The sequence below is a fragment of the Petaurus breviceps genome, unplaced genomic scaffold (assembly GCF_028583685.1).
Source record: "Petaurus breviceps papuanus isolate PSGF00001 unplaced genomic scaffold, PetGlider_PUasm1.0 207, whole genome shotgun sequence".
Taxonomy (NCBI): Eukaryota; Metazoa; Chordata; class Mammalia; order Diprotodontia; family Petauridae; genus Petaurus; species Petaurus breviceps.
The window spans coordinates 14541935-14556224 of record NW_027185850.1 but is presented as its reverse complement, the minus strand read 5'-3'; the positions used below and the strand labels follow the sequence as shown (position 1 = coordinate 14556224).

Here is a 14290-nt window from a genome sequence, read left to right as displayed (position 1 = left end):
CACACACACACACACACACACACACACACACACACACACACACACACCCCAGTAGAACTTATCCCATCAATGATGAGCTGGAAACTAAGCAAGGTAGAATTCAGCCAAGCCCAGCACAGGCTGCCCATCGGCCTCCCTCTGGCTTCTGGGCCAGAGTTGGCCATCAGTGAATGGAACTGTGCATCTCCAGCAGGGATGGCCCCTGTGCTGTGACCATATTTGGGAGCAGCACATGTGTGATTCGCCTTCTTTTTGACACAAAGAGGCAGATTTTGCCAGGAGATCAGACTGCCCAGAACCCTGCCACAGTGGAGGGGGCACACTGATGCTCTTTGGTTGTTCTGTTGTAAGCCCCAGCCTAGCCTCAGTCTGTTGGTCTGCTGCCCCTCCACCCCTTCCTGAACTCTAGCATACCAGGAACCTAGAGAACTAAGCGAAATATCCTGGCTCAACAACGCCCCACCTTTCACATCTTTGTGTGCCTGGAAAGCCCAGCACCTGACTCATAGTCTTCCAAACATGGGCTAAATGAGTGTGTTGAGAGGAGTCATAAAGAGCAGGGATATCATCTATATGACCTTGAGAAGGTTCTTTAACCTCTCTGTGCCTCAGTTTCCTCATTTCTCAAAAGAGGGGTTAGACCTGGAGGTCCTTTCCATCTCCACATCTATTAAACTTTGATCCTACCTGTCTGACCTTAGGCAAGTCCCTTACTTACTCTGTGCCTCAGTTTCCTAATTTGTAAAATGAGGGGGTTGGACTTGGAGGTCCTTTCCTGCTCTCAAACTGATTCTAAAATCCTATAAACTTCAGTCTAAGGCTAGATCCCAACTGGATATTGTGGATTATTCAGTTTATAATCCATCATGTGGATAAACCCTTGCCTTTCAGCCAGCTTGGCTATGCTCCCCTCTGAGGGCAGACAATAGAGATGAAAGGAGATTAAATAAGAGCCAAAGTTTACATGAGATTCCAAGGTTTGCAAAGCAATGACAAGATTATTTCATCAGAGCCTCACAACAATCCTGTTGAGTCAATATTAGTGTCATTTCCATTTTATGGAAAAGAAAACTGAGGCTGAGAGAGGTTAAGGGACCTAAGGTTATAGCGTCCTAGATTTGAAGCTGGAAGGGGTTTCAGGGCTCATTTTGTTCAAACCCCTTATTTTACAGACCTGAGGATGGCAGTGACTTTAAGAGACTTGCTTGGGATTACATCACCAATGAGTGTCTGAGATTCCATTCCAACCCAAGCCTAGGTCCACTGCAACAGAGTTCCTCTCACCCACCCATTGAACTCTGGGTTGACAAATGCCTGGTGTAAAGTTTTTAAAATGGGGACTCCATAAGTCAGGTGGCAGTCACAGAGAAGGAAGAACAGAGTTGGGTGCTGCTAACTGCCTTGTGCCCCTGGGAGAGTCATTTGCTTCTCAGAGTTTTAGCTTCCTCATCTGTAAAATAAGGAAATTGGACTAGATGACAGTGAAGGTCCCTTCTAGCTCTGACATTCTAAATTCTATGTTCTACCATTGACCATTCCTTCCAGCTCCAACATTCTATGAATGTGGCCCATAAAACCCAGTTCAACCCAATTTCCTCATGGAGCCTTCACCGAGCATGGCAGCTTGAAGCTATGCTTCACTCCTCCAATGCCTTTAGTACTTCCTCCAAACATCTTTACCATGTACTTAGTAATCAATCTTAATCAGTCAGCAAGGCCACCTGGATGTCTTGTAGAACTCTCCAGCTCAACGTTTCCCAAACAGACAGAATCTTGCCCCCAATCAGTCCCTTCTTCCTAATGTCCTATTACCATTGAATGCACCATCCCAGTCACCCAAGCTCACCACATTGGGATCCTTCATGCACATTCACTCCACACATCCAATCGGTTGCCAGATCTTGTGCATCCTGCCTTCATATCTTATGTAGACATATATGTATACATGTCTACATATATACACATACATATATGCATATATGGTACATGTATCTATGTGTGTGTGTTTTCTACCCTCCACTCACACAGTCACCGGCCTGCTAAAGGACCTCTTCACCTCACACCTACACTATTTTCTAGTTTTCTAACTGCTCTCTCCCCCATTCCAATCCACCTTCCATTCAGCTGCCAAAGTGATTTTCCTAAAGGTCAGGTCTCACCATATTACCTCCCTCTCCTCTGCTCACTCAGTTCCAAAATCTCTACAGAAAAGACCCTCACAACTGCACCTATTCCCACCTTTCCTGTTTCTTCCCTTTTTTGTTACCTTCTTTTGGATTCTCAGTATCCTAGACCATGGAGACAGCTGAAGTTGCTTCATTTTTAGTGCATGATTTCTGTTTCACAGAGGTTTGAGAAGGCATAGGGAGCAGGGAAAATGCCCAGTCTTCTTGCTGCTCCTGTGACGCAGAAGCCCCTCTCCAGTTTCTTACATACCTTGTGTACTTTGCTGTCCATACCCCAGCTCCATACCCTTGCACTGGCTGCCCCCATGCCTGTAAGTGTCTATGCATACACACATATGTAAGTATATCTCCTATGTGCCTAATTATTCATACGTCGCTTCTCCTACTATAATGTGGGCTCCTTGGGGGAAGAGCCCCTGATTTTGTTTTTTTTTCATATGTCCCCAGTACTTAGCTCATTACCTGCCACACAGGACATGTCTAGTAAATACTCCTTGACTAACAAGCACAGTATGTATCATTTTGCTACTTAAGTCTTGTGTTGCTTTTAATTTTTCATAGAATCATTTACGTTTGTACAGATATTTGCAAGAACCCTGAGGAGCAAATAGAATACCATGTGCTACTGTGCTTATCATACAGATGGGGAAACTGAGGCTCAGAGAAATCATATGACTTGCCCAAAGTCTTCAGGTGTCTGGAGCACCTTAGAGTTTGCAGAGCACTTGCCATTCACTGTCTCTTTCAGTCCTCATAACAGTATTGGGGGGAAGAGGTTATTATCCTCATTTTACAGATGAGGAAATTGAGGCTCAGAGAGGTTATTGACTTCTCTATGGTCATAGCTAGTATCAGAGGCCACCTATGAACCCAAGTCTCTCCTCTTTCCAAGCCCAGCATTCTTTCTGTTCTATCACACTGCCTGTCCTTAGGAGGGGTCCCCCAGTGCTTCCTTCTCCACAAATTCTGTGTTTGGGGGTGTTGCTTCAACCGCCTCCAGAAATTTCTCTGCACTGCTGTGGGGTGATCTCTAGGTAAAAGCACTGTGCTCAGGACTAGATGAGTGTATCTCCAAAGCTGGGAGCCCAGGGAACCTTGCTGATCTTATCATGTAGGGAACGAGCTGTCCATTCCCACTGTCCAGTTTAGCAAAGCATACATCTTCAAAGGAGTCCAAAGCCTTCTGTAAACAAGGTCTTAGTGATCTATAGCTGGGCACTAGGTAGGAAGTACAGATTACAGACACAAGCTTCTCCCCATACATTCAGAGAGAATGCCTGCAATATCCTCCCTTCTCATGCCCACTTGTTAGATTTACATTAAATTTCCTATCTTAACATATCTTAACATAGGTGCTCATGCCCCCCCCCCCACTAAAAGTTTTCCTTCAGCCGTTTTTCTTAGAACTTTGGTCTTTCCTTTGCACCACTATATTCTCCTTTGCTTGTCTATGCATGTGTATGTAAACCCACATTGGAATGTAAACTCCTTGAGGGCAAAGCTGGGTTGCCTGTATCTTTGCATAGTCTAACAGGGTATCTTTAAAATAAAAACTGGATTGGACCTGTCCTCTCTTTTATACAAGGAGCTTCTTATCTTAGACTCACCATCTTGGAGAGTTGCCTAGGGCACTGAGAAAACAAGGGACTTACCCAAGGTCATAGTAACTGTCTAGAAGGGATTTGATACCCACAATGGCTTACATTGATCTCAAGCTCCTGAAATCCATGCATTTTGTTTCTGAGTTTAAGAGCAACTTGTCCATTAGGAAGATTATTTTGGCAGCTGTGTAGGGGATGGATTGGACAAGGGAAGAGACTGGAAGTGGGAAGACCAGATAGCAGCCTGTTACAACAACTCAGACAAAAAGTGATGACAGTCTGGATGGAGAGAGGGGACAGATGAGGGGGAGGTTGTGGAGATGGAACTGGCAAGGTTTGATGACTGATTGAAACTATGGGTAAAGGACAGCAAAATGCCTAGAAATCTGAAGTCCCCGACTTGGGGGATTAGAGGAGGAGGCGCTACTGGCAGAAATTGGGATGGAGGAAAAAGCTTGAGAGAGAAGATGAGAAGTGTCTGCCTTCCTGTATCCAAATCTGCCATGAGTGAGCCTCTTTTCCATTAACTGAGCCTTCAACTTTCTCAAACTCATTAAATCTAGAACTGTTGCATGGGACATCTCCCTCTGGGCAAGTCGCTACCACACACCAGGGTGTGGGTTGGAGGAGAGAGAAGTCCCCTCTTCCCTCACAGCTGCTTCAGGCTCCTCCGCAATGGACTCCCCAGTGTACACTTACTCAAACTTCCCAGGATTCCATTCTTCTGACTCCCACAGAGGTGTGGCTCACTCTCATAAAGGGATCATTGGGTGTGGGTGCCATCTCAATGAAACAGAAGGGTGATCATCTTTAGAAAGAGAAGATAGGTTAGGGTGTGCTTGGGGGCCTTGAACATTGAGAGGGAGGTGTAGACAGCACAATTAAAGACTGGACTGAGTCGCCTGGGGCCAGGACTAGAGAGGTGAAAGACCCACTGTCCCTGGCCAGGTCAAACCATACCTGGATTTCACGGTTCATTTCTGGAACAAGACAGAAAGGACATGGATGAACCAGAAAGTTCCAGAAAAGGGTTACCAGGATGGTGAAGGGTCTTGGGATTAAACCATGTGAGGTTTGACCAAAGGAACTGGGGATGTTTATCCTGGAGAAAACATTTAGGGACACATGAAAACTATCTTCAAACATTGGGCAGCTAGGTGGAACAAAGGTTAGAGTGCTGGATCTGTAGTCAAGAAGAAGTGAGTTCAAATCCTATCTCAGATAGCTGAGATCTCGCTAGCTGAGTGACCTTGGACCAAACACCTAACCTCAGTTTCCCCAACTGTAAAATGGGGATAATTTAATAATAGTATGTATCTCCCAAGGTTGTTGAGAAGACCCAATAAGGCATGTGTCAAGTGCTTTTAAAGCCTTGAATCTTTATATAAATGCTAGCTATCATCATCTGAAGAGGGATGAGACTAATTCTGTTGAGTCCCAGGGGACAGAACTAAGAAGAATGGGAAACAATTTTGGAGAGAGAAATTTGGGCTCGATGTCAAGAAAAATGAATCTTTTTTTAAAATTTGATCTATGATTTCTCTGGCTTAGGGAGTTCCTGCTGAGAAAGCTGCCTCTGGGAAGGCAGGTGAGCATCTTCTCTGAAATTCACAGCACAGAGAGCTATCCCTTTAGAACATAGGGAGGTGATGATTTGCCCAGGGTCAATGTGGGAAATGAGACTTGAGCTCCAGTCTTTCTGACCCAAGGTCTAGATCCCTAGCCACTAAATGATGCTTCCTCCAATGACAGCTCTCCAAAGGAAGTCAGGAAATGCTCAGGAGTTCCAGGCATCTTTGAAAGATAATTGTGTTCTTCCTCACTGATGGTCTTCAAATAACAATATGAACAATGATAATGACAACCACAACTAGCATTTATATAGTGCTTTAAGATTTGCAAAGCGCCACACAAATGGGATCTCATTTGATCCTCACAACAGCCCTGGGGAGAAGGTGTTATTATTATCCCCATTTTCTAGGTGGAGAAACTGAGGCAGGCTGCATTTCAATGACTTGCATAGGGTTACATGACCAGTAAATGTTGAGAGAGGAGATGTAGGAGAATATTCCATTGTCAAGATGAGGTGAGAAGAGAAAGAATCAATTAATGAATCAACAAGCATTTCCTAAATATCTACTATACACCAAGCGCTATGCTAAGTGCCTGGGGAAATAAAGACAAAGATGAAACAGTTCCTGCCCTCAGGGAGATTACATTCTACTGGGGGAAAGTAGTTTGCATCCAGATAAAGGACAGGGTGTCCCAAAAATCTCAGTGCAGGTTTAAGCTTTAATTGCTGAGACTTTGGAACACCTTATACAAAAAGATCCAAAGTATTTACAAAATAGTAGAGGGTGAAGGGACTCTTAACATCTGGGGGAATCCGGAGTGGCTTCTTGTTAGTAGAAGGTGGTGCTTGAGAGAAGCCTCAAAGGGAGACAGGATTCTAATAGTGAACATTCTAACAGGAGGAAGCCATGAGGGAAAGTCTTACAGGTGTGGGTAAAGGCGTGGAGTGGTAGATGAAGTGTCATGTGTATAAAGGTGCAGTTGGGCAATCTGACTAGAATATAAAGTGGAGGTGAGGGAAGTGATATGTTATCAGCCTAGGAACACAGCTTGAAACAGATTGTAGATGGGCTTTAAACACCCAAAAAAAGGAATCTCTTTTATCCTTGAGGCATTAGGGAGCCATGGAATCTTATGGAGCCTCTTTAAGCAGATGAATAAATGTAGTTTGGAGAAGAAAGGAACAACAACTAGGGGGTTAGGAAAGGCTTCTTGGGGAACGTTCTGGAATAATGGGGTGCCTGCCTGAGATATGGCGTCATTTGGGTTTGGAGATGAAGGGGGAGTGGGACATGGAGATCCCCACAGATTTGTACATGGAAGTGATACAGTCAGAAAGGGTCTTCTCTCTCTGGTTGAAGCAGCCCCAATTCGTTCCAAAGGCACTGTTCCCTCTCTGCCACTCTCATCGTTTACAAGTCAGTAAATGCTCAGGAGCTCCCTATCCAGTGTATGAGGTTAATTAATAATATGTAAAAGTTTATAGTTGATACAGTATAATCTCATAAACATTTATTAGTATGCTAATGGAGAGTGATGGCCATGTGAGCATAAAATGAGACTTGCAGTTGATGTGAGGGAGAGAAGGCACTGAAGGAGGAGCTGGGGGTCTCGTTTTTAGCTGGCAGGCACAAACCCAGAGGAAGGCTCATCTTCCCATCTCCACAGCCACCTTAGTCCTGATGCTCATGTGCTCTATGTCCTTGGGTCATAATTGTCTTCTCTGGTCCTGTTTTCCCATCTGCAAAAGAATGTGATGTGTGTGAATGCAATTCAATGAGCATCAGTTTCATAGCTGATACAGGATAATCTCATTAATATATAATTATTTGTCTCCTATGTTTGAGGAGAGACAGCATGGCCTCGTGGATAAAGACATGGTTTTTGAGGCAGGAATCCTTGCACTCAGGTCCTGTCCATGACACATTCTGACTCTGCAGTCCTGGGCACCCTCAGGTGCCTCAGGAAGACTGTATGTAAGCTGAAGACCAAATGCAGAGCAGCATTGAGAGATGAAGCTCCTTGCCCTAGGCTCCCTACACTGATTAAATCCTGGGTCTGGTCATGTCCAGAATCCTTTGATTTTACCTTGCTATAGAAAAAATCCTTAGATCATTTTGAAACCATAAATTCCACAAGCATCTATTAAGACAAAAACAAGCCCCTGCCCACAAGGAGTTTACTTTCTAATGAGGGGATACAATATAAAAATATATGGTTGCACAGATGAAATATGTGAAATAAACACACAGTGATTTCATAGAGAAGGAAATCTAAGAATGAAAAAATAATAATAATAGTAATAATCAATATTTACATAATGCTTTATGATTGTCAAAGTGCTTTACTCATTTTTATTCCATTATCTCATCATTACATTGTGTCATGTTACACTGATTACATTATCTCATTTGATCAAGAATTGGAAAGGGCCTTTTGTTGGAGACGGCACCTGAGATGACCCTCACAGGAGCTAGGGATCCCAAGGGCTGAGGAGAACCCTCTGCACAAGCATAAGTATTAGAGATGGGGGATCATGTCTGGAAAAGAGAGGGACCCTAGATGATGTAAGGGAGGAGAATGTATAGTCAGTCTGGAAACATGGGCCAGATTGCAATGGGCAAGCCAAATGCCAAACAAGAAGTGTGGGTTTTGGAAGCACTGGGGAGTCATTGGAGTTTACTGAGCAAGGGAGTGACGTGGTCAGACTTGGGCCTTAGGAATATTTGTTGGGCAGCTGTGTGGAGGATGGATTGGGGAGGGGAGAGGCAGGATGCAAGGAGGCCTCTTGGTTCATAAAACAGTAAAGAAACATCAAGGGCTTCAAATTGAAATTCTAAAGGTGCCCCTCTTCCTGTGCTGTTTGCACATATCACAACAAAGGCTTAGGCCTCTGCAATGCAGATGCTGCTGGGACTATATCTCTGCCTGGACATGGACAAACTTTCTCTTCGTCCTCTAAAAGTGACATCCCTCTCCAAAGGGAGTTCCTTGCCTCTCTAACCCCGCAGCTACTCTCACTGAAAGACCTCCTACCGAAGGAGGAGAGGGGACCCCTGAGACAGCTGTGAACTCCTCTGCTCAGCAGGAAGGCCAAGCTCTCTCCTCTTGCCTGATGAAGGCTTTGGAGGAGCTCTTAGCCAGCATACCCCTCCCCCGCCCAAACTTCACAAGAAATTCAACAATCCCACATCTAGCAAGTAAATTGTCTCATAAAACTTCCCATTGATTTTAGCTGGATCCTTATACATTCCCATGGGGCCAAATTGCTTTTAGTATGATTAATAACCCTGCCTCCCACAAGGCCCAGGCCCAGGCTCCCTCTCCCTTCTGTTCTCAGTTTTTTCCTCTCCTTTTCTCCTCCCTCCCTCTCTCCCTCCCTCTCCCTGTCTGTCTGTCCATCCTCATCACCACCACAACTCTGCGAGGGTCTGTGTCAGAGGCTAGGGCTACAAAGATAAAAGCAGGGCTTTCACTTCTTTTTCTGTCTTTTCTCCTTCTCTCTCTCTCTCCCTTTTTCTTCTCCTCTCTTTCTTCTCCTTTCTTTTTGTTTTCCTCTTTCTTTATCCATTTTCCCCTCACTCTTATCTTCCCCTTCTCTGTCTATATCTCTGATTCTTTCTCTCCCTTTCTCCCTCTCCCCCGCCTCTTTCTCACACACACACACACACACACACACACACACACACACACACACACACACACACACACCCCTCTGTCTCTCTGTGTGTCTCTGTATTCCCCCTTCTCTGCCCCCTTTCTCTCTTGTCCCTCTCTGTCATTCTCTCCCTCCTGCTCTTCCCCTTTCTTACTGCATTTCCTGCCTTTCTCTTGTTCTCTTCCCATCTATCTCTCCCTATCTGCCCCCTTCCCCTTGTTTCTCTCTTTGTCGATCATATCCATCTCCTGTCCCACCCTGCCCCAGCACACATAGGCTCACTCTCACACTCCTTAAGCATGCAGCTAAACGTTGCCCTGGTTAGAAAAGTTCGGGCCTGTTTTCTTTTGCGCTGTGTTTTTCACACTGTGTTTTTCACACTTATCTCAAACCTGGGCAATGAGTCCTCTGACCAGAATTTTCCCTGGAAAACATTGTGTGGGAGCACGAAAGTTCACATGACACATTAGGAGGGCCCGGCATCCATCAGGCAGTGGGTGACAGGTGGGGTCACTCCCGGAGCATCGGCACAGTGGGGTTGGACCCACTGATGTACCTTGGGAACACTCCTCACATCGGCAAACTCCAATGCATTCTGAAATAGCAAAAAGGGGAAATGGGAATTCCCTTTGTCTATGGGACACACAGTGAGAGGAAGGCTAAGCTTCCTGGAATTCTAGAAGGAACAAATTCCCAAAGATCTCAACCCCAAAGTAGCCCAGATGTAGCCAGTTTGTTTGAAGCAGATGACCATGTTCCTGGGTTGTGATCTGCATGGGGAGAAAGAGTGTGCATTTGGAGGAACTGACATGGCCTTCTAAGTTCCTTTAGAAAGTCTCAGTCCTTAGCTGGTGTTTAATAAATGCGTCTTGCCTTGATTCAACAAAGTCAGAAACATAACAAGCTGAATGAGGAGACAGAGTTGTCAGCCTGCCAGTATTCACTGGCTTCCCAGAATGCCTCATGCTCCACCCCCCCACCCCACCCCTCCACCAGCACTATTACCTCCTCTGCCTTGTGTCTTCCTATCAGACTCCCTAGCTTGGCTTCTTAACTTGGTGTTCGTGGAGCTCGAACCTCTAAGGGGCATGTGGGGAAATTTCAGGGGATCCCTAAGTTTGAAATGGAATAAAGAATTCTATCTCTATTTCAATATAATCGGCATCCTTTGTGATCCTGTATTTTATCTTATGGATTCAAAAACCCCATTCTGGGATCCATAGACTTCTCCAGATTGCCAGTAGGGTCCAGGCCCCAGAACATGTTCAGAAGCCCTAACCTAAAGCCTCCCCAATCTTCAAAACCCAGCAGATGCTTCGCTTCTTCTCTGAAGCCTTCCTGTCTCCCCACCTTCCCCCACGATGATTCCTTCCTTTTCTTACCTCCTATAAGGCTTATTAGCTACATCAGTCTCTGAGCTTGGGAATGCTTGTAGAGTATTCTGCTTATAGAGCTTATAAAATTAGCTCATAGAATATTCTGCTCTTGAAGCAACTATCTTGGACAGTAAATGGAGAGTTGGCCTCAGAGTCTGGAGGATTTGAGTTCAAATCCTATCTCTGATAGAGACTGGCCCTGGCCATGGGCAAACTACTTAATTCCTCACTGCCCCTTCTCTAATGTTGTAAACTCTAATATTGTAAATTGGAAAGCATTGGTAAAGGCAATTTCCTCACCAGGATTCTCCCTATAAGGATGAAATTATAGTTCTTAACTTCTATCTCCACACCCATCCCACCCTACTCATACAAAAAATATATAGATATAGATATATGATAAAAAATTCTAGATAATTCTGAATGTGGAGAAAGAATGGTAGGTATTGCTAGGCTCACTCTTATAGTTTGCCTCTGAATTTAAAAGGGCTAGACTCACAAACTTTTCCCACCCTATAAAGGAGGAAATCAGAGATGCAATGACTATTCCAAGTCTACACAGCCAGTTAGTGGATTGGAACAGGGGCTACTAATACCCACTCTGGTGAGCTTTGCTCTGCACAATACTATCCACCTTGGAATAAAACTGTGTACCACAGATCTGCCATATTGAATATTATCTCTATAACTCAACCAAGTGCCTGAGAAGCAAGGAGATGTAGTGGAAATACAGCTAGTGTTAAGAGTCAAAAGACCTGAGTTCAAATGCTACCTCTTACACTATTAATGTGGCTCTGAGCCTTAGCTCCTCCTCTATATGATCATGGGATCTGGAAAGTTCCACTGAGACAGTATGGTTTAAACCTTTCTTTGCACAAATGAGGAAACTGAAGCCCCAAAAATATTGTTGTGAAAACAGAAGTTTTTCATTCTTAATTTATTATTTTAATTTTAAAGTCTTATTATTATATTAGAAAGGAATTGGTTCAGGTCTAAGACTATCTTCCAGAGGCAACTCAAACTGACCTCATGGCTGATCTAACTGCATGTCAGAAGGAAGATGTGAAGATAGCCAAACTATAAAGAGATTTAACTGAAAATTATTCAAGATTGTGGCTAAGTATAAACACAGCTGTCATTCAAAACCCTAATAATAATGACTTTTACTGAAAATAATAATTACTGTACTCTTCAGTGAATTACATTGCCTAACAATCCCTTACCTGGGGCTGTTTCTGAAATTCTTGGCTTTGGGGCCAATGACACTGAAACATGTTCCATCCTACCAAATTGAGATGTCTGCCACCACCTCCTTACTAGAAGGGTGAACACAGCAGAGAGAAGGCTCAACTTCTGAGAAGCCTTGGTTTGGAATCCTTGCTCTGATGCTAACAGCTAGATCACTGTGGGACAAGTCAGAATCTTGAAAATGGAGTTTATAATACTTGCACCACCTGGTACCTCATAGGTAGCATTCTCTTGAGAAAATTGCTTGGAACCTTAGAGTAGAAAAACAGATTTATATCACTATAGTATTAGTATTTCCAATATCTTCTTTCTTTCCTTGATAATAGTAAGAATCCCAGGGACTATCCATCCATATAGGCAGATGACCAATCAATAACCTATGTGGATGTGATTGAACTTCAGAGAAATGTAATGATACCTTATGTTACATTACATTGTATTATCTTATATTAAATTACCTTATGCTGCATGACCCTGTATTATCCTACATTGTGTTATAATATGTTATATCATCAGTCACCTCTCCACTCACAGAGCCACTATCCCAGGTCAGACCCTCCTATCCTCTGACCTGGACTATTGTAATAACCTACTAATTAATGTTGCTACTTCCAGTCTTTCTTCTTTACAATCTGTCCTCTATTCAGCTACAAGAGTAATGTTCTTAAAGCACAGACAGATCTTACCGTGTCATTCCCCTCCTCAAGATGCCACAGTGGCTCCCTATGGCCTTCAGGATAAAATGAAAACTTCTCTGTCACGTCTAGCTATTCACAATATGCCTTCAGGCTATCTTTCCAGGCTTATTACACACTGTCTGTCTCTCTCTCTCTCATGTCCTCAACAGTCTGGCCACATTGACCTTCTTACTGTTTCTCATACACAACATTCCATGTCCCTTCATGTCTTTGTGTAGCCTGTCCCCCCCTTCCTCCTCCTTTCTACCTCCAACTTACTTCAAAGCTCCCTTCCAAGGCCTCTTCCTATACCATCTCCACCCCAGGCACGGAGGCTACTTCTTGAGGGTGGGAATTGTTTCAGTCCTGCCTTTGTATGCCCAGTATCTTGCACCCCTTAAATGTGTGTTGACTGATTCACTAGCAGACTCCTACCATTGCAGCTAGACCTCTGTTCTGCAACTTCTAGCCTCAGAGAGTTCCCTGAGGAAACCTCGGGAATCCCCTGGGAATCTTGTCCAGGGTCCCACAGGGTCAGGTTTGAACTCAGTCTTTCCTCACTCTGAATCAGGTTCTCTGCTCACTTCACAACTGCCTCTCACAACTCTGCCAAGCATCTATTTAGAGCTGGAAGGGATGTTAGAGGTAATCCAGCCAGCCCCCTTCATTTTGTAGAGGAGGAAACTAAGGTAGAGTGTCTTGTCCAAGGTCACAAGGAACAGAGCCAGGTTTCAAACCCAGGTTCTCTGAGTCCAAATCCAAAGCTCTTCCCTCAGTAGCCACTGTCTGCTCTTAAAGAATGACAGTTGGGAAGACTCTAGATCACCAATGGCCCTCCCTTCTCCCCCCGTTACTCCACAGTCCCCCACCCACTACCTCTGCTTCCCCAAACTCAGTCGGAAATTCCCACACCCCACGTCCTTTTGTCAAAGATAATTTTTGCTGAAAAATACTGCCAAGCCTGAGACAAGTTGGCACAAGAGATTAGCTGCCTCCACCCCAACCGAAGCCTCCCTCCAGCCTCAGCACCCACTGGAGGAAGATAGTGCAGGCTCACAGCCCACAGGTAGCTCCAGGTGTTATCTGACCTTTCTCCTTCTGTCAGGAAGTGAGAGATACTGGGAAAGAAACAAAGGAAGGAAGAGGGGAAAAGGGCAGTGGTAGAAAGAAAAAGAGGGAGAGGAGAGAGACAGAGACGAGAGAGAGACAGACAGAGACAGAGAGACAGACAGACAGACAGAGAAAGAGAGAGACAGAGACAGAGACAGAGACAGAGACAAAGAGAGAGACAGACAGAGACAGAGAGAGAGAAAGACAGACAGAGACAGAGAGAGACAGAGAGAGAGAAAGACAGACAGAGACAGAGAGAGACAGACAGACAGAGACAGAGAGAGACAGAGACAGAGAGAGACAGAGACAGAGAGAGACAGACAGAGAGAGAGACAGACAGAGACAGAGAGAGACAGAAACAGAGAGAGACAGAGACAGAGAGAGACAGAGACAGAGAGAGACAGAGACAGAGACAGAGAGAGACAGAGACAGAGAGAGACAGAGACAAAGACAGAGAGAGACAGAGACAGAGAGAGACAGAGATAGAGATAGAGGGGGCCAGAGAAAAAGAGAGAGACAGAAGCAGGAGAGGGAGTGAGCTTGGAACCTTTCCAAAAGGTTCGCTGTGGTTAGGCACATATGCTGCTACTTGCTTTCCATGATAATCCTATAGCAAAACTCAAATAATCAGGGAACCTTTGGTGTGTTAGGAGAGTGTTCTCGGGTATCATGCTGTAGGGAGGCCAGAAAGATGCCCCAGTAGTGACTGGGTACTTCCTTCAACCAAGGCAGTAAAAGTGATGTGAAGGCAGGGAGAGGAAGAGGAGGAAGAGGAAATCAAAAAAGAGGAAGGTAGAAAAGTAAAAAAGAAAGAAAGGAGGGAAGGAAGGAAGGAAGGAAGGAAGGAAGGAAGGAAGGAAGG

General features: G+C 44.6%; 1 long non-coding RNA gene across 6 annotated transcripts in view; it reads right to left on the bottom strand.

Annotated features, from left to right (window-relative positions):
* The window catches only part of LOC138164913 (uncharacterized), a 113297-nt gene that overhangs the window by 26663 nt on the left and 72344 nt on the right, over window positions 1–14290 (bottom strand). For 3 of the 6 annotated variants that reach the window (XR_011169225.1, XR_011169223.1, XR_011169224.1), the window contains 2 exons: window positions 9410–9612; window positions 6850–7100 (listed from right to left, as the gene is read on the bottom strand). This is a non-coding gene — a long non-coding RNA (uncharacterized lncRNA). Of the gene's footprint in view, window positions 1–6849; window positions 7101–9409; window positions 9613–14290 lie in introns of those variants that run through there. The other 3 variants (XR_011169228.1, XR_011169226.1, XR_011169227.1) reach the window with 2 other exon arrangements.